Here is a 26,379-nt window from a genome sequence, read left to right as displayed (position 1 = left end):
CAGATTCTATTGGAGGAAGAATAATCTCACTTGCATGGAAGGACTTACATCTGTGCGATACATCCTTTGCAAGAGAAGGACTTCAAGAATCTGATTTATTTTTAAAAAAAATGGAACTAATGCAGATGCGGTTTGTACACAGAATGAAGCTCATGTGACGCTATATTGCCAAAATACTTGCTTAGTCCCACCCTGTCTATTAGCTACACTGACAGGGAGTATTGGCTGCGTTCTTTATACGCCACACAATTCAAGACAATAAAAACAATCCGAGCTTTATTTTATTACTGAAGTTTGGTTTTTCAAATGTAAACGCATAACCCAATGTCACATATGTGCTAGGCTAGGCATGGATTAGAATTAGCAACTACCGTATTTTAGGATTGGCACAGAAATAATTAAATCGCCCACTCTTTTTTCTGATATCAATAGTATAGTTTAGGACGCTGTTGCCCACCCCTCTGAAGTGAGTGCCTTAGCTCCTTTCATCATAATCTCGGTCCCAAGAACCACCAAGTAATTTGGTAAAGGGTTTACTGAAAATAGGGGTGGACTGGCATACAGTGAACTCTGGAAATTTCCCAGTAGGGCTCTGCAACTGGGCCTCTTTTATGTGGTAACCTATTTTATTTCACATGTTCTCATAGGAAAATGGTTTGGCTTGGTGAAAATTTTTAAATTGGGGCCACTTTGAACATTATTTCCAGTTCCTCTTCTGGTTCCCAGTCTGCCCCTGACTGAATAATTCAAAACATCGGGCGAGCACATGTTGCATACACTTTCTGTAAGAAATGTGAGAGGAGCAGTTAAATGTTTCTGCAGGAAATCCCACCCCTTACCTCCTATATGTTGGAACCCTGAGATTGTGCCATGCTTAACAACAGCTGTTGAGACCATGCCATGGCGAGTATTCGTAAAGAAGGTACCCACTGAAAAAAACCCTATGAAATGTATCCCCGAAGAAATGACAATCTGAGGGAGGAACTCCTTGAAGGAATATGAAAAAGAGCAACAGAGAAGCTGGTGACGTCACAAGAGACGAGCGTGACGCACTGAGAATAATGACTGAAGAGAATGCATGGATCTTACAAAAACTGATGACGAAGTTAAAAATTAAGTAAACTTTCATATGCGAAGAGAAGATTGCATGTGTGTGAAGCACTGCTATAACAGATGCTGTAATGCAAGTAGACTAAGTGATCATAGAACCTGGCTATATGTAGTGAATAGACTGCGACTGAAGCCGCCATTGTATAGAAACTGGACATCAATGTCATGAATTTAGTAAGCCAGAACCCATGGAGAGAAAAGACAAAAAGGAACAGTGCACTCGTGTTACTAAAGAACATACTGCAGTCAGAATATGCGGGGAGTAAGAAGAACGTATTGGTGAGAAAATCTGAGGAGGGGATCTACAGCCACCAATGAAAGAGCTAGCAGAGAATCCCGGGGTGAAGACATATATAAAATGGCACCTGCTGATGGGACAAAGAACAACACTACGAGCTAATAGGAAGCAGGAGCAGGAGCAGGATCGCAAAATAGACAGAACACCACTACAGCCGGATGTAATTGCTGCAGGGACAGTGGCGGTGGCGGACACAGGGGCTCGTACAACCCGCTGCCCTTGAGCGCCACCGGGGGACGGCGGAGATACAGTGGATCAGACCCCGGCAAAGAGGAGCACACTACACGAAAGCGGAGGCACCTCCACACAGTGAGCTAAAATGAGTGGAGATCCGCAGCCAACTGGCAAGTGAGCCCTGCGGAGCAACATAGGCTCGCAAAGAGAAGCAGTCAGTGTGGCAGCAACAGGGTGATGGCATACACTTTATTGGGGTTAACCTCGATACACGGGACTGGCAAATAGACTAACATTGAGTGCCGCACCGTTTGGATGTGTGCGAAACCAGGCAAGCAGCAATCTGATGAGCCGCGCTGTGTCTGAAAAGAACACGGTGCAGCGGGTCCCGTTTTGGGATGGGCAAGCGTGATCCGACAACAAAGGGCTTCATAAGACGCCACAGTAACCAGCTGGGAGACACAGCGAACGGCTCGAACGAAGAGTCACTGATGTAGCAGCAGAGCCCTGGCGGCCAAAGACAGTACATTGTTTCAGAGAATGCAAGACTGCAACAAAGGAGCAGCGTATTAACTGATACCGATAATGAAGGGGAAACCCGGGAAGGCAGAGGCCCGGAGATACTCATTGGGGTGCACAAGGCAGGCACATGTAACGAGAAGCACTGCATGGGAGCAGTACCGCACACTGAAGAACGTCGAAACAAACTTGAAGGAGCTCCATGAAAGAGCACCAAACGAAAGCAGCGGAAGAGTCCATGCAGGGTGAACAGACTGCACGTGAGTGGCTTGGGGAACGTGAGACAAGGCTGACTGGCATGCCCTAACAGGGGTGAGGGAGCAACTAGGATCGGCAGAGTCCAGGCCCCCTAACATAAAGATAACAGGAACACTGGAAAGGGTACAGCCTAAGGGATAGCTCCCCAAACTTGAAATAAAACAGGGTAACACCGAAGCCCACCACCCATAGGGCAAGGCGAGAGGAGCACCACAAGTGGGGGCATATGAGAAGGCAAGCGCATAGCCCTACTGCCACAACAGTAGGCCGGCATTACAAAGAGTGAGCAGCCCCTCTGGAAGATCACAAAGGTCTACAGATGAGTGGACACTACTGAAGCGATGCAGAACTGACACCTGCACGGAACAAAAGGGGCACTCCACAGTGATAACACATAGGAGAAGAACAACGCAGGGGGCTATAAGGGAGGGATCTATCATTATCCTGAGTAAGAACAAATGTCAGCAAAGTCAAGTAAACCCAAAGGAAAGCAGCTGCCCATAGACATCTTTACTAAGCCAACCCAGGCAGGGGAGACCGTTAAGGCCGGGATGCAAGGTATGCAAGGAGAAATAACCCCCCAATGGGAAGACCACCAGATCCTTGCAGCCATCGCAGAGTTGAAAACATCATGGGAGTCCAGGATCGACGCAGCCATCGCAGAGTTGAAAGCATCCCTGGAGTGCAAGATTGACGCCGTCAGCTTGGACGTTAACCTTCTGAGGCAAGATGTCAGAGTGCTTGCTGAACGCACATGTGGACTAGAAAGGAAGTAAAGACAAACACAAGTGTGTGCACTGCCAATGCCAAAGACATTTCCACATTGAAACAGCAAGTGCGCAACCTCGAGTGCAGGGCTGGAGAAGCAGAGGGACGGGCGCGCAGGAACAACATACGCATTGTGGGACTGCAGGAAGGAGAGGAGATCAAACACAGGAGTCTAAATTGTTGAGTGCCGAATGCCCCCCCCTACTTCTTGAACAAGAGGATATGGTTGCCAAAACAACAGAGGATGGGAGAGGGCAGACTGTTAAGTCAGGGGGGTGAAGATTTGGCGTAGAACGTGCCAGTTACTAGAGAATCCGTCCCTGTGTTCCCCACAGATTCCGCTAGTGACATTATAAGGGATAGATGAGCAAGTGAGGCTGAACATCAGAAAGAAGTGGGAACCGGCAGGCAAAGTAACGATGGGGGGATGTGTGGCAAGATGGAAAGGTGAAGGAATTTGATACAATGGTAGAGGAAACAGGGTTGAATCAGGGGCAATATATTATATATACTAGAGTGGTGAAGATTATTAGGATAATGTTGCCCGAAGCAGTATTGACCCGGCAGCCTGAGGCAGTCATAGAAACATTTTGCGATGTATCGGGCGGGGCCCATGAGCTTTCCTGTATATATGACTTGCTGATGACTAAGGTTGGCAAAGAAGTCGTCCAGACGAGACTGAACTGGGAGGAGGAGGTGGGAAAAGTGATGGAGGACAGATTGTGAGTTTAGAGCGCAGAGATACCATAAAAGGGTATCAAGAAATGCCTGATTGCAAAAGATTCAGTTATACGTCACCCACAAGGCATACATGACCCCTAAAAAGTTAGCACAGTTCAAAAACGCAGGAGCACAGAAATGTACGAAATGTGGGGAGGGGAAACAGGAATGGTTCACATGTTCTGGTCATGCCCCAAAATAAGACAATTCTGGAGAGAGGTAGCCCACGTAATGGCAGGAAAAGAGATAAAATTTGACGTAAACTCCACATGGGCATGCCTGTTGGGAGGGTTCAGCAGGCCTCGCCATGCCAGATGCATGAGAAAACTGAAGCACTTGGCATATATATTAGCTAAACGCAGAATAGCTATGAGCTGGAAAGCTAGTAGGAAACCGCTGGCACAGGCACATGGGCGAATGCTGAAACAACGGTATGGTATGAAGCAGCAAGCAGGTGGAAGGGGTAGAAGCGACATTATTTGTTTCCGACCGGGGAAGAAGATAGCCCATCAGGGGTGGGGTAGCGGAGGGAAGGCTGTAGAAGAGAGCTGGGAAATTCGAGAAGTGCTGTAGGCTGGGGGGATTTGTGGTGGGTGATTAAAAAGGGAAAAACCCAACATAAAACAGTACGTACGAGTTAACATGTATAATGGTTTATTGAACTGTATGGCTGTCATGCTGGCATTAAAAATGTTTAAAAAAATAAAATAAAATTTAAAAAAACGTGTTGCAGCAGAAATAAGCTGAGATTGTGGAAATGAATGGCGAGACTGCCAAGCCTGGTGTCAAAGCTGGAGCAAGTTAAGGTTGATTATCTATTGTTGAAGGAAGTGAAGATGAGACGCTGAATCAGCCATTGTTAAGGTGCAAGGAAAGAACACCAAGCGTGCCAAGTTCTATTAATTTAAGACATTTAAATGCTGCAAAATGGACCAAATCGTGGTCTCCTGTCACATGAGCTTGGGATGGAAATAGAGTTGAGCATGGAGTCCTAAAACAATGACAGTGAAAGCCTGTATTCCCTTATACTCCCAGAGACAGGAATGCTTTGCAAGTCCAAGTTCAAAGACAATCTTCATGGCAGAAGGCATGGGTGATGAGAGATGATGGGCTAATTGGGTGGGGAGGTAAAGTTAATTCCACCTACTGGCACCTGGGTATGAGCTTAGATGCTGCTAAGTGAACCAAATGTTCCAGACATGGTACAAGCGTGCCAATCAATTATAGAGGGCCGTATAATGAAGGGCCTCATAGTTGGAAGACCAATGAGATGCAGTGCACCTAATAGTGTTGAAGATGACATGTTTTAGAGGTAGGCATAAGTTGTACATCTGACAGTAGATAGCCAATCAAAATCCCAGCCTATATAAAAAGTATATTTAGATGTTCCCCTTGAACGTATCACAATCCCTCATAGGTTTTTCTTATTTGCCACGTAGTATGATGTCACAGCTGATGTATTTTCTGCATAAAAGGATGTTTTTATGAGAAATGCACTGAGAGCTTGAGCGAACGTCCATTGACGTCCGTTGTAACTCCCTGTTTTAGATAATTGTAAATAAAACAGCAACCTTTGCCATCTTCTTGAGTTGGTTCAATTATTGGGTGTCAGAGTGATTCTGCATCCCCAGCCATTGCATGCACTCATGGTCTTCCAAGCTCTGGTTCTCTCAAGTTTGGACTATTGTAACAGCCTCTTTCTAAATCTACCTGCGTCTACTCTCCGCCCTCTGCAACTATTCCAGAATAGGACTGCGAGATTTGTCCTTGGCCTCAAGCCCTGGGGTCGTTTCTCTCCAGCTCTGAGATCTCTCCATTGGCTCCTAGTGGAAGGAAGGATTAAATTCAAAACCCTCTGCATTGTCCACAAGGTTTTCTGGGCGTGGGTCCAAAATACCTTCAGCTATCCTCCGCAAATGCCTCCCCTTTCGAACTCTTTGCTCCTCTACCTCTATTCCATCGGGGTCAGTCGTGTTTCAAAGAAATGATTCGGGGGTAGATCTTTGTCTTTGGCTGGGGTGTCCCTGTGGAACAGCCTCCCTGCCACTCTAAAACTTGAGGAGAACCATCTCCGTTACCAGTAGCACCTCAGGATCTTCCTCTTTGCTTCTGCCTTTGCTCCCCCTCTCCTCTGCTGATCTGTTCTCTCTTGGCAGTGTGCACCTGGCCACCCTCTAACCACTGGGCCCAGGTACCTGTTCACCCTTCCACTCTCCTGCACTGCCTCTGTGCCACCCCTTGCACTGGGGTCTGTATCTGTTCCCATACAGTCCCTCCTTTTTTCTTCCTGCACTTATCAGACCTACCCAGTCTGCTGCCTTAAACCCAGTACTTGCCAATTGCAGGCTGCACTACCACTGTTTGTTGCCTTTATTATTTTTTTATTATTATTTATCTGTTTCTTCTTTGCTCCGCACTTTCCACTTCTCCCCCCTTCCTGGCACTTTTCGCCTCCCCCCTCCCATGCACTTGCGCATTCTCAATGTCACTGGGCCTAGTAAGATCGTTGTTTTGTTCTCTCCTGTTCCCCTTCCATGCCTTGTCACGCTCTGAAACACTTGTGTACGAGCGCAATAGAAATAAAATATCAATACCAATGCACGATACTCAAAGGGCCATATGCTCACATTGTAGTGGTGCAGATAGTTGCAAAAGATCCAAACTAGATTGTCTCCAGATTTTCAGATGACCAGGCATCCTCCGCCATTAGCAAGAAGATCGCAGCATTTCCCGTGGAGAGCGGGCGATAGAAATAAACTTGCAAGAAGAACTGAGACGGTGGGCAGGTCCCCCTTTGATGAAATCCCTGCCCGGTTTCCACGGGTGTTCTGCGGACAAAAGGCGAAGTGGTCGGATTGGAGGAGGAGTCGATACCAAAGGCCTTGAGTCGATAAATGAACGAATGGTGAGTAGACTAAGGGGAATGGCAAATGAAGGGGATGGGATTGTGATAATTTTAAAGTAACAGGAAATATTGTGTGAAGAAAAGATAGTGCCTAGAGTCCTGACTCAAGGGAATTTCAGAAGGAGACGTTTCTAATCCCAACAGGTGTTGAACAGAAATATATAACGCGTAAACAGGTAATGTAAGGTGACATCTCAAACCCTGTATAGAGTATAACAGTAAAGGCGAGAGAGAAAAAGTGATCACAGTGTTTTATTAATGTGTAATTTTGACTAGTATGTATGTTATTTGATGAGCAAAGATATTGTAGAGTGATAGAAGTGGTGAAATAATTGAAAAAGTTGAGGAGTAATAGTGATTGAGCCTAGCGAAGTGATTGGTACCAATCAAAAGGTAGATACAGCTAATTAAGAAATTAGAGGCTTGAGAGGCGATTGATGGTGCATCCTCATATTTGTTGTTTTTAAGGCATTGAAAAAGTGGCCATTTAAGCAAAAGTATAAAGGTTATTTCATAAAGTCTGGTAAGTAATGATGGTCAATTGAGACTTGACATTATGGGAGATACTCCGCTGATGCACTTATGTAAAACATTACCAAAGCACATGCCCAATCTCAAACAGTATAGTGCGGAATGGCTGAAAGGCACGGAAGATAAAATGTTCATGCCATGGCCACAAGGGGGATCATTGTCAAAAGGGGTATTGCAACACATGACTACATTCTTGCATGTTGCGTACACGTGGAAGGAATTAGAGAAAAGATTAGCAGTTCTAGAGCTCTGGGAAATATACCAGGAAGAAAGAGAAGAAACGCCACCTGAGGAGTGGATGCTTGGTTGGCGTAAGGAGGAAGGTGTTGAGCTCACAACTCCCCTTACCTCGCCTCAAGAAAAAGGTGCTAGTATGGAAGAAATAGGGTTGTACCCTTTAAAGGAGCTGAAAGCGGTGAGAGGGCATAGTAGTCCAATTTACAAACCCCCAGTTTACAATAGCGATGATAGTCCAGAGGAGAATAAGAGAAAAGAAGAGATCTATAAGATCATACAAGACAAGGAAGAAAGGAGTGAGCGGTCAAATCTATCGACAGAAATAGATAAGAAGACTAAGAGATGGAAAGGAGAGAGGATAAAGCTGATGAGATAGCACTTGTGCAGAACGAATGGATGGGAGGACAGATATTACTTAAAATAGATGGGAAAAGCATCGAGGAAGTTAGGCAAAGAGAATATAAGGACGCACAAGAAAGAAAAGACAAAGAACAATAGAATAGATTGAAAGAAGATGAGCCAAGAAGGAAGTGCAGGGAGCGACAAGAACAGATTAATCAAGAGGAGCAAGAGAAAAAAGAAGAACAGACAGAAGAACAAAGAAATATGACACTAGACATGGAGCAATAGAAGATAGGGATAGAAGAGAAAGGAAGAGAGAAGAGGAGGAAGCACAAAGAATAAGAGAGAAAAGATTAAAGAGACAAAGGCAAGAGGAAGAAAGAATTAGAAGGGATGCGAGAAAGCAAAGAGAACTAGATGAAGAAATAGAATGAAGAAGAAGAAGACAGCGGGTCTTGATACCAGTCTCATTTGCAAGGAACCAGTAGGGCTAAGCCCAGAAATATCATGGGACAGAATAGAAGACATTCCTCTGAAGAAGGAAGTAATGCTTCAGAGTCGTATTGGAAGAAGAAAGCTTAGATTCAGTAAACATCAGAGAAAAGATTGATAAGGTCAATCAAGAATTAAAGGAATTAATGGAAGGCAGCAAGTGTGGAAGTCGAGGAAAAAGGGATCAATCCCTAGCATTTCGAACACGGAGCAAAGAAGAAATTCAGTTCAGTCACGGATGTAGAGAATTGTCCTTAAGCAGACTGAACCTAGACAAAGGTGAAGGGCACGATAGTCACACTAGTTGGGGACTAGACATGTCAGATGAGGAAAGAGAGTCTACCCTTGAGGTAGGAGGAGGGAGCACATGCGCCCCTGAGGGAAGCATGCAAATGGATGAAGACGTAAGGTGTTTGGATCTGGAACAACCTAAGGATAGGACGCCAGATCCCATAGCATATCCAGAATGAACCAGAGGATGATAGTATAGTGAGAAGGGAGAATCACCACCATATGTGAGCAGGTTAAGGTTGTTACCGACAATGAGACAGACAGGGACGATCGTCCCTGCCATGTATACACTAATGCTGGGAGCCGACTCTGGGTTGGGGTTTAAACAGTTTCCCTTATTGGAAAAAGGGGGAGCAAGACCACAATATATCCCATCGCCGCAGATGGACAAGAATCATTTAAGGTGTAAGCTCCCGAGCTTGACTTCGGGCACTGGCAAATGGATATATGAATTAGACAAAATAACAGGAGTAAATACGCTGGCCAAAGGGGTCATAAAAGGTCTCCTGGCAGCTATTCTTGGGGACAGGGCTAATGACATATGGAGGAGAGCAGGATATTCAAGTGTGACAGCACAAAACACAGCACATGATGGAGCACCGTTTAATAATTGTAGAGCAGACATGTGGCGGGCTTTCAGAGTGCAGTTCCCCGATACATCAGATATGGGGTCAATTATGACACATAAGATGAAGGAACATGAAGACTCTATTGCTTACATTCAAGATATTCAGGAGAAATAGCATCTTGAAACTTGCGAACCATGGGAAAAAACAGTGGCATTATTGTACCACATTTTATGTCAGGGGTTGCCTGAGCCAGTGCAGAGACAGATGAAGAAACAAGTGGAGATGGAAGCAAAGCCGTGGGCTGAGATACAGCTGACAATAGTACACCATTGTCGGTTATTGCAAGAGAAAAACAAGAAGACAGATCAGACTAGGAAAATCAAGGAAGCCAAGTTAGTTCAGAAAAAATAGTCAAAATTTGACATAGAAGAGGCGGTATTGACAAGTGGAGAAGGATTGGGAATGCAGGGAGCAATGGGTGCATCGCAAGTGAGTAATCAGCGCCCAATGGATCAAGGCAGATATGGGTCTGTGCCATGAGGCAGAGGTATGGGCAATAAAGGAAGAGGAGGTGGAATCCAGAGTAATCAAGGTGGGTTTCAGAATACACTGAATGAGAATCAGAGTACCCGGGAGTATCTAACCAATGAAAACTTGCCTATGGGCACCCTCAGTATGTTGGACTTGTGGGATGACAGGGCACATTGCACACATATGTGGGAGCCAAGGGAATGTACAAAATGGCAAATCTTCAATTAACAGGACAGCTTATCTACCACATATAGTACACAAACTAGAAAAGGTTTTGCCCAAGATCACACAGTTTATCAGACACAAGCACCGTGAGTACAGCAGGTACAGCAACAAGAGTGAGTGCAAATGAATCCACCACAAGGGCAGTTGCAGCAATCCCCTATGCAGACACAGCAGTATGCAAACACAGGACAAGTGCTGACACCCAGTATTGGAGGTGTCACTGTGGTAGGATGAAAAGCTTTCACAGGGATGGGAATGAGCCTGTACCCACAATAGGACAGCTCACAGGGTGACTTGATGTGTTCAGTACTATCTGTGACACCAGACCTCCAAGATGAACCATGGGTCGATGAGACAATAGCAGGCAAATCATTTTCTTTTCTAGTAGACACTGGAGCATGTTTACAAGAGCAAAAATATCCAATGTCGGGAATTGCCATGAATGCTCAAGGGTTCTCTGGAGCTGCGAGTCAAGTTCCTTTTACTAATGAATTACCAATCTCTATAGCAGTTTGTGACATGTCTGTGCCTTTGTTATATTCACGACAGAGACCCCTTAACATTTTGGGAAGAGAGTTAATGACAAAATTTAACATGATGATTTCATTCACTTATCAAGGAATAGTGTGCTCCACTCGAGGAATACACTATTTAAACATGGGCACATTTATATTGCCATTCACAGGGCAAGTGGCTCTGCGAGGTGTTCTAGTAGATCCAGAGATTTTTCTACATGAAGTGAGCATTCTAATGACATGGCTATGTGGCTTGGTGGGACAAATTGTGAGTATACCTGATGAGTTTCTGTTTAGACCACAAATACCTATGGATGAAGAGGGGGGACAGACTATGTCTATAGAATTAGAAACAGCCATAATACAAAGGGAAATGGCAATGCTCGAAGGAGTAGATGATATGGGTAGACCATGGAGAACAGTAATAGCTCTCGAGGAAGGGTAGAGATTGACTGATATAACTGATGACGACATGTTCAGGGAAGACCAAACAGAGGATGAAGTGGTGTTCTTTATGAGCATCATATACTGGATAAGGATAGAAAAGAGGGACGTCCCACATCGAATGGCGATAATGCGGCAGTGTCCAGCAATTTTTCAGGAAGATTTGGAGACGGTGCCAAGCATTCTTTGGACCACAGGCCCTTATGACTTAGGTTTATTAAAGGGAATAGGGAGAGTTAAAATAAAGCTCAAGATAGGAGCAATTTTACCTCAACAAAACAGTAACCTATGTATTTGTTTATTTATCATTTAGTATTTATAAAGCAGGTAGACCATGGAGAACAGTAATAGCTCTCGAGGAAGGGTACAGATTGACTGATATAGCTGATGATGACATGTTCAGGAAAGACCAAACAGAGGATGAAGTGGTGTTTGTGGGATGTTTTTACCCATGCATCTGAGCCCTACCACAAAAACTGTGCAGTACTGGCATTGAAAACATCATGATGGCCAGAGCTTCCCAGAAAATGCCCAGGGAAATGCATGAAGAATTGGCTGCCACCCATTTTTGCCGATGTTATGGGCACAGAAGGGCACTGCCTAAAACCACCATTGGACTACCCACACAGTAGCCTGAAACCATTGGGAATGGCAATGCTGATTGCCAAAAGCAACCTAGAACTGTGGGGAATTCATTTTCTTAAATCCCAAAAATGGTTGCATTACCAGTACTCACCACTATCAGAAAGCCGGCGTTTTAAATCCACCAGACTTTTGTGTAAAACTGAATAAATGAACCCAAAGCAGGCCAAAGAAAGACTTACTGAGAGGTGGATACAATGTAAAGTTATATTCTGAAGTGACTTGAAGGTTTATAACAAGACTGGCTGAGCTCTGCAGGTCTGCAGCGGCTAAAACTGAAACTGGATTTAAAATTACCAAAAATCGGAATGTGTAAATAAACTGAGGGACAGACTTGTGACTGCCACATAGTTTGTCACTGTTAAAATGTCATAGTTTTGAACTTAGAATCAGCATTCTAGCTGCATATGTAAAAATGTTAGTTTTATTTGAATGCAGAAAACTGGGTAACTAAAAGTGACAATAGCTGGGGCCTGGCTTAAGGAACTGGATTCTGACGGACAACTTCCCCCCAATTGGAGTGAAACTGGATCCACAGCAGTTCTCAGGCCTGGCTGCATTCTGAGGGGAGGTTACCCCTCTCTGATTGAATTACCAAGGGACTGCTAGAGACTAAACAAAGGACCCAGTCAGAGGGTTTATTGGGGCGAGGCCATAAATGGCTTCCTCTTGAACAATGGGCCTTCCAGGACTCAGGCAGATGGTTTATTGGGGGGACCGTAAAAAAGCTTCCTCTTGGCAGAAGCTGGGAGGGGCAGGGTCTCTGAGCTTGGCAGAAACTGGATAAACTGGTTTCTATACCATGTGACCTGAAAAGACACACCCCTGTTGGCCAGAATATGATTCTTAGAAAGATGTATAACTAAAAGTGCGGACTTGTCAAAATTATTTAAATGATACCCTAATTCTTGTGATTTTTCGGTGCACGTTTTAAGACGCGTTGGGAATTTGTGTGATGTTCTGGGGCAAAACCCCGCCATTTATTGATACTACAGACTCTGTGTTTAAGCTAGAGACATGGGAATTTACTGGAGTATGTATGGACAGGCCGTGTATATGTGTATAATTTTTAATGAAAAACCAATATTGCAAAACCAGTCAAAAAACGCAAAATGTTGCCGTTTCTGAATGCAAGCTCTTAGAAACATCAGAGTTTGACAGAGTATACCTCATGTGATACGTGATGGGTGCATGCAATTTCAAACCAATGTGTACCTGTGCAAATATGTATTTGGGTCAAATATAAATTTGTGTGCAATTTGACAGGGGAGTATCCTTTCTGCAAGCCATTAAATGACATCATTCTGACACACAATCCTGCTCCAGTGAGAACGCAAAGAATTCTCCAACCTATCAGAACTCTGAAGGGGTTGGGCCTAGAAAGCTAGCCTCTCCACCCACTTTCAAAACACATAAAAAGAGACTGCTGGGACAGGTAGAGATATTCAATTCCATTTGCCGCGGAGCATGCTGACCGACAATTTCACATCCAGACTTCAAATCCATCAATCTCCAGAACCTGTAGCAGTACCCAGAAAGCAGTGTTACCTCCAGGATCCAGAACCAGAGGCCAGAGATCCAGAGTGACCCAGACCTCTGTTAGCAGAACCAGAGAGCAGACCCAGATCACTGTGAAGTGCCGAGACCAGAACCGGAGTCCAGTCCAAAACCTGACCAGATCCGTGGCGAGGCCTAATTCAAAAATATATTGTGAGTACCTAGCAGAACTGTGCAGAACCAATCTCTTAGTTAAAATAATATAATTCAATCTATTTTAATCTAACCAGAACTGCCTCCTAACTGTCACCTGTCATTTGCAAAGCTGTCACCTGTCATTTTCTAGCAGCAAGCTGTAACCTGTCGCTTTGAACTTTTAAAATTTCAAATCCGAAAAACTACCTTTATTTAATTGTCCGTATCTCTGGAACCGTATGTGCTAGGAACTTGGTTTAACTTTCCTCTGAAAGCTTAGAATCTCAGCTTTTCAGCAAGATTGTAACCTACTTGCTAGTCCTTATACTTTTGCCGTAATCACAATTCTCGCACTCGCGGATTTTGCCGCGATTTGCGATTTGGCCCGATTTCTTTACTTGTAAAAAGATAGCTGCTTTTGCCTGAACTGCTAAATTTCGTTTGCCTCTTAAGAACCATCCCTGAATCATTGCTAGAGTGAGCCAGAACTCATATTAACTAGATACCACTCACCCTGAACCTCCTGAAGGAAATTAAAAGTATTTTCAGCATATTCTCGCTGCATTGTCACCATATTCAAAGCATTTTATCTGTGTTTCAACTTCTATCCGTAGTCTAAGCTAGCTTGGGTGAACTGAATGAACTGAATCACATTTGATTGCATGTCTGAGAACTGCGTGCTACTCTTCATTTCCTTACATTGTATAAGGGGGGGGAGTGGATTGCCAGAGAAAAGTAATTACATTGTTTTGTTGAAATCATATTGAGTATTTTCTGTACTGCCTTTCATTCAACATTGCATCCATCTGAACTTATCTAAAGCATTCTCTACCACCTTATTCTTCTGTTCCTATTCACAAGTGTGCTAGTGCCAGACTATCCATTATTGATTACTGCTCAGATTAAGTGTGATATTCAATTATTAATTAATTATAAAAGTGTGATATATATATATGTTTAACTTCTCAAATAAACCTTTTAAACTTGCAAAACAGAACTACTTCTTGGCTCAGTGGGGTCAGGGGGATTCCAAGAGAGGGGTGTTATATAGGGGTAGTCATCCAGAACTCATGAACTGGACATAAAGATATATCAATAAGGGTTTCCATTCAGTATCCCAGACTAGGCATTGACTTAGCTGTAGTGCTGGATTGAGTCCTCTTACATGTTGTTTATGAGCATCACATACTGGAAAAGGATAGAAAAGAGGGACGTCCATATCGAATGGCGATAATGCGGCAGTGTCCAGCATTTTTTCAGGAAGATTTGGAGACGGTGTCAAGAATCCTTTGGACCACAGGCCCCCACTCATGTCTCCCACCACCCCCTACCCCCCAGCAGTCAGGGGCAGCCTCCACCAGGCCCCCACTCATGTCTCCCACCCCCCCACCCCCCAGCCCCCACCCATGTCTCCACCAGGCCCCCACCCATGTCTCCCACCACCCCCTACCCCCCAGCAGTCAGGGGCACCCTCCACCAGTCCCCCACTCATGTCTACCACCACCCCCATCCCCCAGCCACCAGGGGCAGATTCCACCAGGCCCCCACTCATGTCTCCCACTACCCCCACCCCCCAGCAGTGCAGGGGCAGCCTCCACCAGGCCCCCACTCTTGTCCCCCTGCACCCCCACCCCCCAGCAGTGCAGGGGCAGCCTCCACCAGGCCCCCACCCATGTCTCCCACCACCCCCTACCCCCCAGCAGTCAGGGGCAGCCTCCACCAGGCCCCCACTCATGTCTCCCACCCCCCACTCCACCAGGCCCCCACCCATGTCTCCCACCACCCCCTACCCCCCAGCAGTCAGGGGCAGCCTCCACCAGGCCCCCACTCATGTCTCCCACCACCCCCACCCCCCAGCCACCAGGGGCAGCCTCCACCAGGCCCCCACTCATGTCCCCCTGCACCCCCACCCCCCAGCAGTGCAGGGGCAGCCTCCACCAGGCCCCCACCCATGTCTCCCACCACCCCCTACCCCCCAGCAGTCAGGGGCAGCCTCCACCAGGCCCCCACTCATGTCTCCCACCCCCCCACCCCCAGCAGTGCAGGGGCAGCCTCCACCAGGCCCCCACTCATGTCTCCCACCACCCCCACCCCCCAGCAGTGCAGGGGCAGACTCCACCAGGCCCCCACTCATGTCTCCCACCACCCCCACCCCCCAGCAGTGCAGGGGCAGCCTCCACCAGGCCCCCACTCATGTCCCCCTGCACCCCCACCCCCCAGCCACCAGGGGCAGCCTCCACCAGGCCCCCACTCATGTCTCCCACCACCTCCACCCCCCAGCAGTGCAGGGGCAGCCTCCACCAGGCCCCCACTTATGTCCCCCTGCACCCCCACCCCCAGCAGTGCAGGGGCAGCCTCCACCAGGCCCCCACTCATGACTCCCACCACCCCACCCCCCAGCAGTGCAGGGGCAGCCTCCACCAGGCCCCCACTCATGTCCCCCTGTACCCCCACCCCCCAGCAGTGCAGGGGCAGCCTCCCCCATGCCCCCACTCATGTCCTCCACCACCCCCACCCCCCAGCAGTGCATGGGCAGCCTCCACCAGGCCTCCACTCATGTCCCCCTGCACCCCCACCCCCCAGCAGTGCAGGGGCAGCCTCCACCAGGCCCCCACTCATGTCTACCACCACCCCCACCCCCCAGCAGTGCAGGAGCAGCCTCCACCAGGCCCCCACTCATGTCTCCCACCGCCCCTACCCCCCAGCACTGTGGGGCACCTGCCAGCAGGCCCCCACTCATGTCCAACTCATGTACCCCTGCACCCCCACCCCCCAGCACTGTGGGGCACCTGCCAGCAGGCCCCCACTCATGTCCAACTCATGTCCCCCTGCACCCCCACCCCCCAGCACTGTGGGGCACCTGCCAGAAGGCCCCCACCCATGTCCAACTCATGTTCCCCAGCCAACATGTCATCACAATCTAGATCTATGGTCCCTATGGTCAGCCTCCAAATGCAAAACACCCACCCGAGTACTGCATCCACCCACTCATAATTGGCAATTACATTCAGAACACCAATTGCAAGATCCGAAACAAACACATTTCCCTCACATACACCCAATGGGTGTCAGTGAATCTCAAAAGCCATATAATGATATGCATTAAACCAATGAGATGATACTACACATTGAAGTTTGATAAAAAAATATGTATTGAAGGAAACATAAATAGAATCAAAAATAAAGAAACAGAAATGGGAATGTACAAAAATGAAAAGAAGCATGTCCGTGAAAAAAAGCAAAACCAAAAATCAAAATCCAAAGTAACGGTGTCCAAAGTCACTGTCCAGAAAACAAAATCCAATGGGAAATAAAATAGAAAGCCATTGCTCAATGGTTAAAATGTGAAAGAAAAATACAATCCAACAGTGAACTATGTACATACGAACAAGCCAGGGTCCATTATCCCAACAAAAGAAAGGAAACCTATCTAACTACACTAACTAATAAAATAAACTATATCCAAAAATGTGGCCAATGTCCGAAAGGTCCAAAATAAATAAAAAAAAAATGAAACCTAACACTACCTACATAACTATGTACAAGGGCAGCGGGCTAGTTTGACGGCTCACTTGTGGATGTCCCGGGCCAGGGCATCATCGAACTCCTGCTCAATGTCCCGGAGGCGGTCCTCCTCCATGGCCCCGAGGGTCCGCAGGGCCGTCGACGTGTCCACCTCCAAACCCCTCCGGATTGCCTCGAGGCACTCGGCCCGCCTCAGGGCCCTCCTCATGGAGTTCTCCGCCCTGACCATTGTGAGCCGTGCCTCTTCCGCCCGCTGCCGCTCTGCATCTATGGCGTGGCCCAACCGCTGCCACACGGAAGACACTCTCTGTCCTGGGTCCTCCTGCCCTCCGGCCGATGCCTGCCCCTCCGATGTTGAAGGCCCCGAGCCTTCATGGCTCCCACCACGTTGCTGCTGCTGCTGTGCCTCTGCCCGTGCACTGCCTCCTGCTGCCTGCACATCCTCTGCCAGCTGGGGTGCAGTCGTTGATGTGGCCACCCCTGCTGGACGTCCGACTCCCGACTGTGGCAGGGATGCCTCCTCCACCAGCCTGGCCGCACCGTCAGAGGCAGCTCCACAGGGCACCCAGGTGACTGATGGGTGGGAAGATGGCACGGAGGATGACTGGCGCGTAGGGGGTTCAGTTGAGGAGGGGGTTGTAGCAAGCCCCATCATACGGAGGAATCCGGCCTGGGTGACCTGTCCCAGCAGGCTGACGTGGTCAATGAGCCATTCGAGATGACGTGCAGTCTCCTCATGAAAAGACTGCAGGTCACCTCGCATGGCCTGTTGACGCAACGCCACACCACTCAGAACAGGCTCAACCCGGACCCGGATAGCCACGTCGGCAGGCAGAGGAAGGCCAGTTGTCGTGAGCTCATCCCCTGCCTGAAAACGGGTCTGGACGTAGGCATCCCTGCTGGTGCAAGATGATGCAAGGACAGGATCAGGGACAGGATTGCACACAGGTACCTCCGCGGCGGCCTGTGCTGCCTCCTGTCCCTGGTCCTGCACTGCACCACTAGCACCAGTGGGATCCCCACCTCCAGACCCTGTCTCTGATGCTTGCACGGCCTCCTCCTCCACCAAACCCCCCACCAACCTGGATGACTCCGTGCCATCTTCCCCCGTTGGGCCCTGTGGGGTCCCAGCTGCCCCTTCTGCTGCCGAGGAGTCCAACTCCAACCTCCGCCTCTTGGACCTCCCCCCGGCAGCTGCGCCCTGGGACGCGGCACCGGACTCCTCACTCCCCGACGAGATGACAACATGGGAGGGGAGCCGGGTCTTGCGTCTCCGGCTGGCGGTGGGATCCCCGCCGCTGTGCTCCAAAGCACCTTCTCCACCCTCTTCATCAGTTGACGCTGCAGACAGGGAGAAATAAAACACAGGCATCAGGGCACTGTACAATGGACACATACACACATGACAGTTGTACATGAGTGGCATTGGCAAACCTCAGCACACATGTCATTTCAACTCGCACACATGAGCCATACCACATGAGCCATACCACAGCCATATCGCAACTGCCAGCACCATCCATACACATACAACAGCATGAGCAGGCAAAGGTGAGCCAGACATCACATGCAACACAGGAAGTGCACCACACATGTACACACACCACCACACTTGCATGCATGTGTACACCTCTGCCAAGTGTCGCAGTGTTCAGATGGGCATCCATGTCACATCTGCCCATCAGGCTTCCACATACCGCTGTCACATGCATCCATGTTGCATCACTGTTGCACCCTTGTCAAATACACACACATGCACATGTACACAGTGCTGATACATGCAGCTGAAAACAACATACATGCGTGACATCACGGACATGTCTACTTACATACACATTCATCCAAACATGTGTGCCCACACAACTGCATTTGGCATGCAAGCCTACACACACAAACACCATCCATGTCTCACACATTCCAGCCCTCGCATGTGTTAGCCCCACGGCCCTGTACACCCCCACCCATACTCGACCCCATACATACAGATGTGCAACCTGCACACTACTGAAAAATCACCACACGCACAGCTCACAATCAGGATGCATACCGCTCGACTCCAGACGGGTCTGCCTCTCAAGGACCTGGACGTGGAGCGCTGGGGATATGCGTTCCAGGACCCTCATCTGTTCTTCCAACAAGTGCCCTGGTGCCCCTTGGCATCCGCTGCCTTCAAGAGGCGCCGGGCCTTGTTCAGGGTCCTGGACCTGAAGTCCTCCCAGCGCTTCTTGACATGTTGGAAGTCGCGGACTGCCACCCCCTCCGCGTTGATGGCAGTCACGATGTCCGTCCAGATCCGAGTCCGTCCTTCCTTGTCGGCGCGGGAACTTCCGAAGAGGGCATCATACTGCCCCAGGACTTGCTCCACCAGGACACCAACTTCGGTGGCACTGAAGCAGGTGCCCCTCTGCCTCTCTGGCCGGGGGTTGTCAGTGGTCTCAGATGGTGTTTGCCCCGACATGACAACCCCACGGCAGGAGTGGGTGGGCATCTGGGTCCTGGGCCTGGGCTGTGGAGCGATGGAATCCCAGTCGGGAGTCTTCGGTTCCAGCAGGGGTGGTCACAGCAATAGCACCCCTGGCTGATGTGCAGGCAGCAAATGGCAGGGCACGTGGGCAGCAGGCAGTCAGGCAGCAGCAGATGGCAGGTGGGAGCATGCTCGGGGCTCTGGGGGGCAGTAGATCGGCCTTCTGGGCAGGAGCGTGGTCTTCCGTGTGCTTACGTGTGGCCAGCTTGATACGGAGTGATTTGGCACGTGAAACTCCTGCACGTCTGCATGTAAATCGAGGAAAGGCCCTTAGCGCGTATGCATGTCAGCACGCATATGCGATTTCATTGGACCAAAGGCCCTTAGCGCGTGAGCGCGTCTGTGACGTGAGGTGCGCGGGTGTTTCCCTCATTACACGTGATGACAGAGCACACGTGGATTTCCACCAATCGCGTGTGGAACTTCCTGCGCACCCCAGAAATGCACGTACCCAGGCCAATCGCGTGTACGCTCACTTCCCTCCGATTACACGCGATGACACTCGGACGTGCAGTTTTACCACATGTGCTCGCATATGCGATTTCATTGACCCAAAGGCCACCATGCGCAGCTGTGACGTCACGCGCATGGCCGTAGAGAATGTTGTGTGTAAAAATGAAGAGATACATGTCCGAATGTCAAAGCGCGTAATTGGTGGAAATGGCCTAATTGCGTATGCGCGTCTGTGACGTGTGTATAAAAGGTACGTGTAGAACGCCATTTCCTTGTACGTGCTTTTCGTGGAGAGCGAGCGGGTGAAATCTGTACTTCTTGTCGGTTCACACGCGATTTACTTCACAGCGGTTCCAGTTCATACTCCCTGTTACCTCTGACAGCTTTTTCTCTTTTCCTCTTTTTCCTGGGCCTGTTTCCTCAAACAGCTTCCCTACTACTGTTGTCCTGCCTCCTCAGACAGCGTACAATTCTTCTTTTGGCTGGGGTGTTGCCAACGCGGACACACGCATATTTTTCACGCTTTTGTTCCTGGCGGACGGTGAGTCGCGCACGTATCTAACATCTGTGCTTGCCCCGTGTGTCGCGTACCCCTTCAGAGGTCATTCTAGGCTGCGTGTGACACACATACGTTCATTCCTGTGTTCCTGGATGCCACAGCGTAGTGCAGGTTTATTTTTCCACGCACGTGGTCTAGATGGGGTTGCGTGCACCTTACTTCGCTTTTTTGGGGTGCCTGTGCGTTGCGTGACCCGTTATCTTTCCCCAGGGGTGACATACAGCCTTGCTAGAGCACTAGGGTACGATTACCATCTGGTACCCAGCCCCTTTGACCCCCAATTGCCCAGGACAATAGTTCACATTGACTCCCATACGCACAATAACATCAGTGCCATGGCTGGGAGGCGAACAAGCCGTAAGGGTGGCAAAGGTGGCCGAGCCCCAAGTGGTGGCCGTGGTGGATCCGGTAGGGGACGTGGCCGTGACTTGCAGGGTGCCCCTAGCCCCCTATGTGTGGAGGAGCAGTCAGGGACACCCATGCCCCCCCCCGGTTGAGGTTACCGTGGCTGACACCATCCATGCTCAGCCCTTGTTGGACCAGCCCACTGTGGAACCAGACCTGGCACAGGGTGACCCCATGGCTGACTTCCAGGTCAGCAGGTCTAGGCCACGTGCGCCGGTGAACATTGGTGTCATCAGGCCACGTGGATCAGGGGCAGCTAGGTCATCTGCTGCCCCACGTAGGCAGGCTGGGGAGGCTGCAGGGGCAGCTGCGGCTCCATCCGACCGACCACCAGTGAGGGACGTGGTGTGGTGGTGGGTGAAAACCAACAACTGCTGCAGGTCGTGCTCTCAAGGGGTGTCTCTGGCTGCACCTCCCCCGAGCTGTACTCAGGTGTTGATTCGGATGATGAGACCTACGTGCCGTCGCAGGTGAGTGTTCCTGGGAGGGATTCTGTTCTGTCCAACCCACCTGCACCAGGGTTAGAACCCTCAATGGGGATGTCAGTGTTGGCAGGTACGCCTTTGGTGGTTACGGATGCAGGGTCACACTCCGCGACATCTGATCCTGTTCCTGGGCCAGCAGATCAGAGGGGGAATGCAGTCCTGCAGCCTCAGGCAGTGCCGGCACAGCAAGGCGCAGTTCGCCTTGCCCCAGACAGGTGTGGTGCCTGCCGACGTGGTGGCCGTACGCCACCTGGCAATACCGCATGGGAGCAATCCATTTACGGTATGGCAACCCAACAGGCAGCATCTTCAGAGATGATGGCTCAGGCCATGGATAGGGTGGCCACTTCCATTGTCCCCCCCGAAAGGATGAAGGAGTGACTACAGCAGGCAACCGACTCCATCTGCCAGTCACACAGGGAGGACATGTTGGCGTCCGACAGGAACAGGCGGGCGGCACTGGCAACTTTGCAGGAAGCCATCTCCATAGAGTCCCAGGGCCACATGGAAGCCCTGATGCTGGAACTCCTTCACCTCATGACGACTCTTGTTGAGCTTGAGGCTTCAACAAACCAAAGGACAGAACAGCAGCTGGAGCGTCTCACCCGTACGCTCTCAGCTGAGATGCAGGCAACTAGGGCGGAGGTCTGGGCATCCCGTGAGTTGTTGCATGGGGACCTCCGCACACTCATCCTCCAGAACGAGACCTACCACACCCGCATGCTTGCAGCCATGGAGGAACAGACTAGGGCTTTGCGTGGGCTGCCTCCCATAGTGCCACCACCTCCAGATGCAGCTGCAGAGGGTGAGGATAGCGACAGCAGTGATACTCCCACAATAGGGTAGCTGTGTAGGCCATGAGCCCATGGAGGTGTTTTTTTTTTCGCAAGATCCACACAGGTGGGTTTTGGTGTGCACCCTGTCCTCGGACCTCCTGGGTGGCCTCCCCAACCCCCCTGGGCCCATTAATGGACATTTTTGATTTTTTTTTTTATTTTTTTTTTTTTTTGGGACAGTGTGTTGCCTTGTGTGGCTCCCCTGGGCATACGCTGCATTGTGGCTGGGCACATGCAGGCTTGTCATGGATTTGGTTGAGATGCTTGGGTTTTTGTCACACACACCCCTCCTGCTTCCCGTTTCCATGGGCTTGCAAAGGGTGTGCCCAAGTGACATTGACGTACATGGTGACATTGGACTCCCATGAGCTGTGTGGGCAGTGTGTAGTCAATACTGTGTATACATTCATAGTGCATATTGTTGTTGTATTCTACACTGCGTGGTGTATTGATATGTGCCTCTGCATCCATCTCATCCTCCATATTTGCAGGTCCATTCCTCATGTCTTCACAATGCGGTCCACCTTGGAGCTGGAGTCCATGTTGTAAGCAGTGAACCTACACTCTTGTGTGGCGCTAACACTGTATACTTGCAAGTGTTCGGAGGGCTGTCATCATCAGGTGGTGAGGCTAGCTAATTTTTAAGTCTGTAATGTCATGTTTAAGGTAGGTTGGAGGTTGTGTAGGCGATTGGTATTCTTGGTAAGTATTTGGTAATGTGGGTTGTAGGTCCTGCATTACTGTGAGCATTTCATGTGTGGACATGTTTCCATTAGGGACACTGTAGCTGCTGACACTTGGGGCATGTTGTGGGGATTCATTTCTTTCCTCTCACATTGCATGACATGCCATGGTGTGTTGTGTGGCCGTGCCGGGGAGGGGGTGGGTGACATGGCACTGTTTTCATGTAGTATTTTGCAAGTCGGTATTCATTTCTGCAGCATGGAAGTGTATTTTCATGACACTGCATTGGTGGTGTTTGTGTAGGTAGGGATGCACACATTGTGACACTTCCACATGAACAATCTCAGGCTGCTATGGTTCTGACAGTTTACAGTCCCTTTGTTCGTCTTAATTGTCAAGTCGAGTCATCATTGCTTATCAGATGGTATGTGCCAGGCCTGTGTGCACTCCACTGGGGTGTGATTTCTATGTGAAGTGCCTCACCCGTGCCCTCTCCCCTCCCATGCGCAGTGGGCGTGTATGTGGTTGGATTTGTGGGGCACCACCATGTCCACGGCCAGGCCCTGGCGTGTTGCAACATTGTGCAGGACACATGCTGCCACTATGATCCTGCACACTACTGGGGGCGCATATAACAGCTGCTCGCCAGAACGGTCAAGGGAGCGAAAGCGTGACTTGAGCACTCCGAATGTGCGCTCCACTATGCCCCGGGTTGCAATATGGGCTGTGTTGTATCTTACCTCTGGAGGCGTGATGAGGTTCCGAATTGGCGTCATCATGTGGGTGCTTAGAGGGTAGGCACTGTCCCCTGGTCAGGAGGTGATGGGTATCATTAGTGGGGTAGTGACATAACTCTGCATCTGACATGCATGCATGTGCAGTGGCATTCATACTCACCAAGCAGCCATATATCGCCATGCCACCCAGCTTCTAGTTCCCGGCTTAGGGTAGACATTCGTTAAATGAAGCTGTCGTGGGTGGACCCTGGATAGTTGGCATATACTGAGGTGATGATTCCCTTAGAATTACATACTACCTGCACGTTGATGGAATGCCAGTGCTTGCGGTTCCTATAGATGTGCTCAGATGCCCTGTGGGGACGTAGTGCCACATGGGTGCAGTCAATGGCACCTAGCACTTTTGGAAATTGTGCCACACCGTAGAAATCGAGGGTGCAGCCTGCCTTTCTGCAGGTGTCCTGGGCAGGTATATGTGCCTACGGACTGATGGGCGTGCAGTGATGATGTTCAAGAGCTGGTGTAGGCAGAGTGACTGCGTGGCCTGTGACATCCCACCCACTATGGCACTTGTCCGCTGAAATGATCCTGTGGCCAAGAAGAGCAGTACATTGAGGACCTTCTCCAGGGGGCTGAGTGCTTGGGAGCACAGGGTGGGTGATGTGAGGTCATCCTCCCACTCACTGACCAGGTCCAGTATTATGTGTGGGGGAAACCTGTACCACCCATACACCTGGTCATCAGGCATCCCAAAAAGGATGGTTCTGGGAGTGAAAATTCGGGCCCTCACTATCCTCCTCCTCCTTTGGTAACCCACGGCCACTGCTGCTAGGAATGTTATATTCATCCTGGCGTATGAGCTTGTTTGTTGTTTGCGCGCACTTTTATGCTGCGCGGGTCGACGTACGCCTGCTTCATGCTGGCGTACGTGTCTCAGGATTGGACCATTTTTCGGCACGTCGTAGGCGAACGTGTGAATCTTCCCGCCCACCCCAGGAATACACGTAGCACGCTCTCACAGGCACATTCGCGGGTAAATATTCCCGCCCACCCCTGGAATACATGTAACCCACTCTCACAGGCCCAATCACGTGTGGAAGTTCACACGCACCCCGAAGTACATTTACCCAGGAAAATCGCGTGTGGGACTTCCCGCGCACCCCGAAGTACACGTACAATCGCGTGTGGAACTTCCCGCGCACCCCGTAGTACACGTACCCAGGCAAATTGCGTGTGGAAGTTCACGCGCACCCCGAAGTACACGTACCCAGGCTAATCGCGTGTGGAACTTCCCGCGCACCCCGAGGTACACATACCCAGGCCAATCGCGTGTGGAACTTCCCGCACACCCCGAAGTACACATACCCAGGCAAATCGCACGGCTGGGGGGTGGGGGTGGTGGGAGACATGAGTGGGGGCCTGGTGGAGGCTGCCCCTGGTGGCTGTGGGATGGGGGTGGTGGGAGACAAGAGTGGGGGCCTGGTGGAGGCTGCGCCTGGTGGCTGTGGGATGGGGGTGGTGGGAGACATGAGTGGGGACCTGGTGGAGGCTGCCCCTGCACTGCTGGGGGGTGGGGGTAATAGGGGACATGAGTGGGGGCCTGGTGGAGGCTGCCCCTGGTGTCTGGGGGTGGGGTGGTGGTAGACATGAGTGGGGGCCTGGTGGGGCTGCCCCTGCACTGCTGGGGGGTGGGGGTTATAGGGGACATGAGTGGGGGCCTGGTGGACGCTGCCCCTGGTGGCTGGGGGGTGGGGGTGGTGGGAGACATGAGTGGGGGCCTGGTGGAGGCTGCCCTGGTGGCTGGGGTGTGGGGGTGGTGGGAGACATGAGTGGGAGCCTGGTGGAGGCTGCCCCTGCATTGCTGGGGGGTGGGGGTGGTGGGAGACATGAGTGGGGGCTTGGTGGAGGCTGCCCCTGGTGGCTGGGGGGTGGGGGTGGTGGTAGACATGGGTGGGGGCCTGGTGGAGGCTGCCCCTGCACTGCTGGGGTGTGGGGTGGTGGGAGACATGAGTGGGACCTGGTGGAGGCTGCTCCTGCACTGCTGGGGGGTGGGGGTGGTGGGAGACATGAGTGGGGGCCTGGTGGAGGCTGCCCCTGGTGGCTGGGGGGTGGGGGTGGTGGTATACATGAGTGGGGGCCTGGTGGAGGCTGTCCCTGCACTGCTGGGGGGTGGGGGTGGTGGGGGACATGAGTGGGGGCCTGGTGGAGGCTGCCCCTGTTGGCTGGGGGGTGGGGGTGGTGGTAGACATGAGTGGGGGCCTGGTGGAGGCTGCCCCTGCACTGCTGGGGGTGGGGGTGGTGGTAGACATGAGTGGGGGCCTGGTGGAGGCTGCCCCTGCACTGCTGGGGGGTGGGGGTGGTGGGAGACATGAGTGGGGGCCTGGTGGAGGCTGCCCCTGGTGGCTGGGGGGTGGGGGTGGTGGTAGACATGAGTGGGGGCCTGGTGGAGGCTGCCCCTGCACTGCTGGGGGTGGGGGTGGTGGTAGACATGAGTGGGGGCCTGGTGGAGGCTGTCCCTGCACTGCTGGGGGGTGGGGGTGGTGGGGGACATGAGTGGGGGCCTGGTGGAGGCTGCCCCTGTTGGCTGGGGGTAGACATGAGTGGGGGCCTGGTGGAGGCTGCCCCTGCACTGCTGGGGGGTGGTGGGAGACATGAGTGGGGGCCTGGTGGAGGCTGCCCCTGGTGGCTGTGGGATGGGGGTGGTGGGAGACATGAGTGGGGGCCTGGTGGAGGCTTCCCCTGGTGGCTGGGGGGTGGGGGTGGTGGTAGACATGAGTGGGGGCCTGGTGGAGGGTGCCCCTGGTGGCTGGGGGGTGGGGGTGGTGGGAGACATTAGTGGGGGCCTGGTGGAGGCTGCCCCTGGAGGCTCGGGGGTGGGGGTGGTGGGAGACATGAGTGGGGGCCTGGT

Source organism: Ambystoma mexicanum, chromosome 6q, assembly GCF_040938575.1.
Source record: "Ambystoma mexicanum isolate Mex_15411 chromosome 6q, UKY_AmexF1_1, whole genome shotgun sequence".
Taxonomy (NCBI): domain Eukaryota; kingdom Metazoa; phylum Chordata; class Amphibia; order Caudata; family Ambystomatidae; genus Ambystoma; species Ambystoma mexicanum.
Note: the sequence above shows the minus strand (reverse complement) of the source record.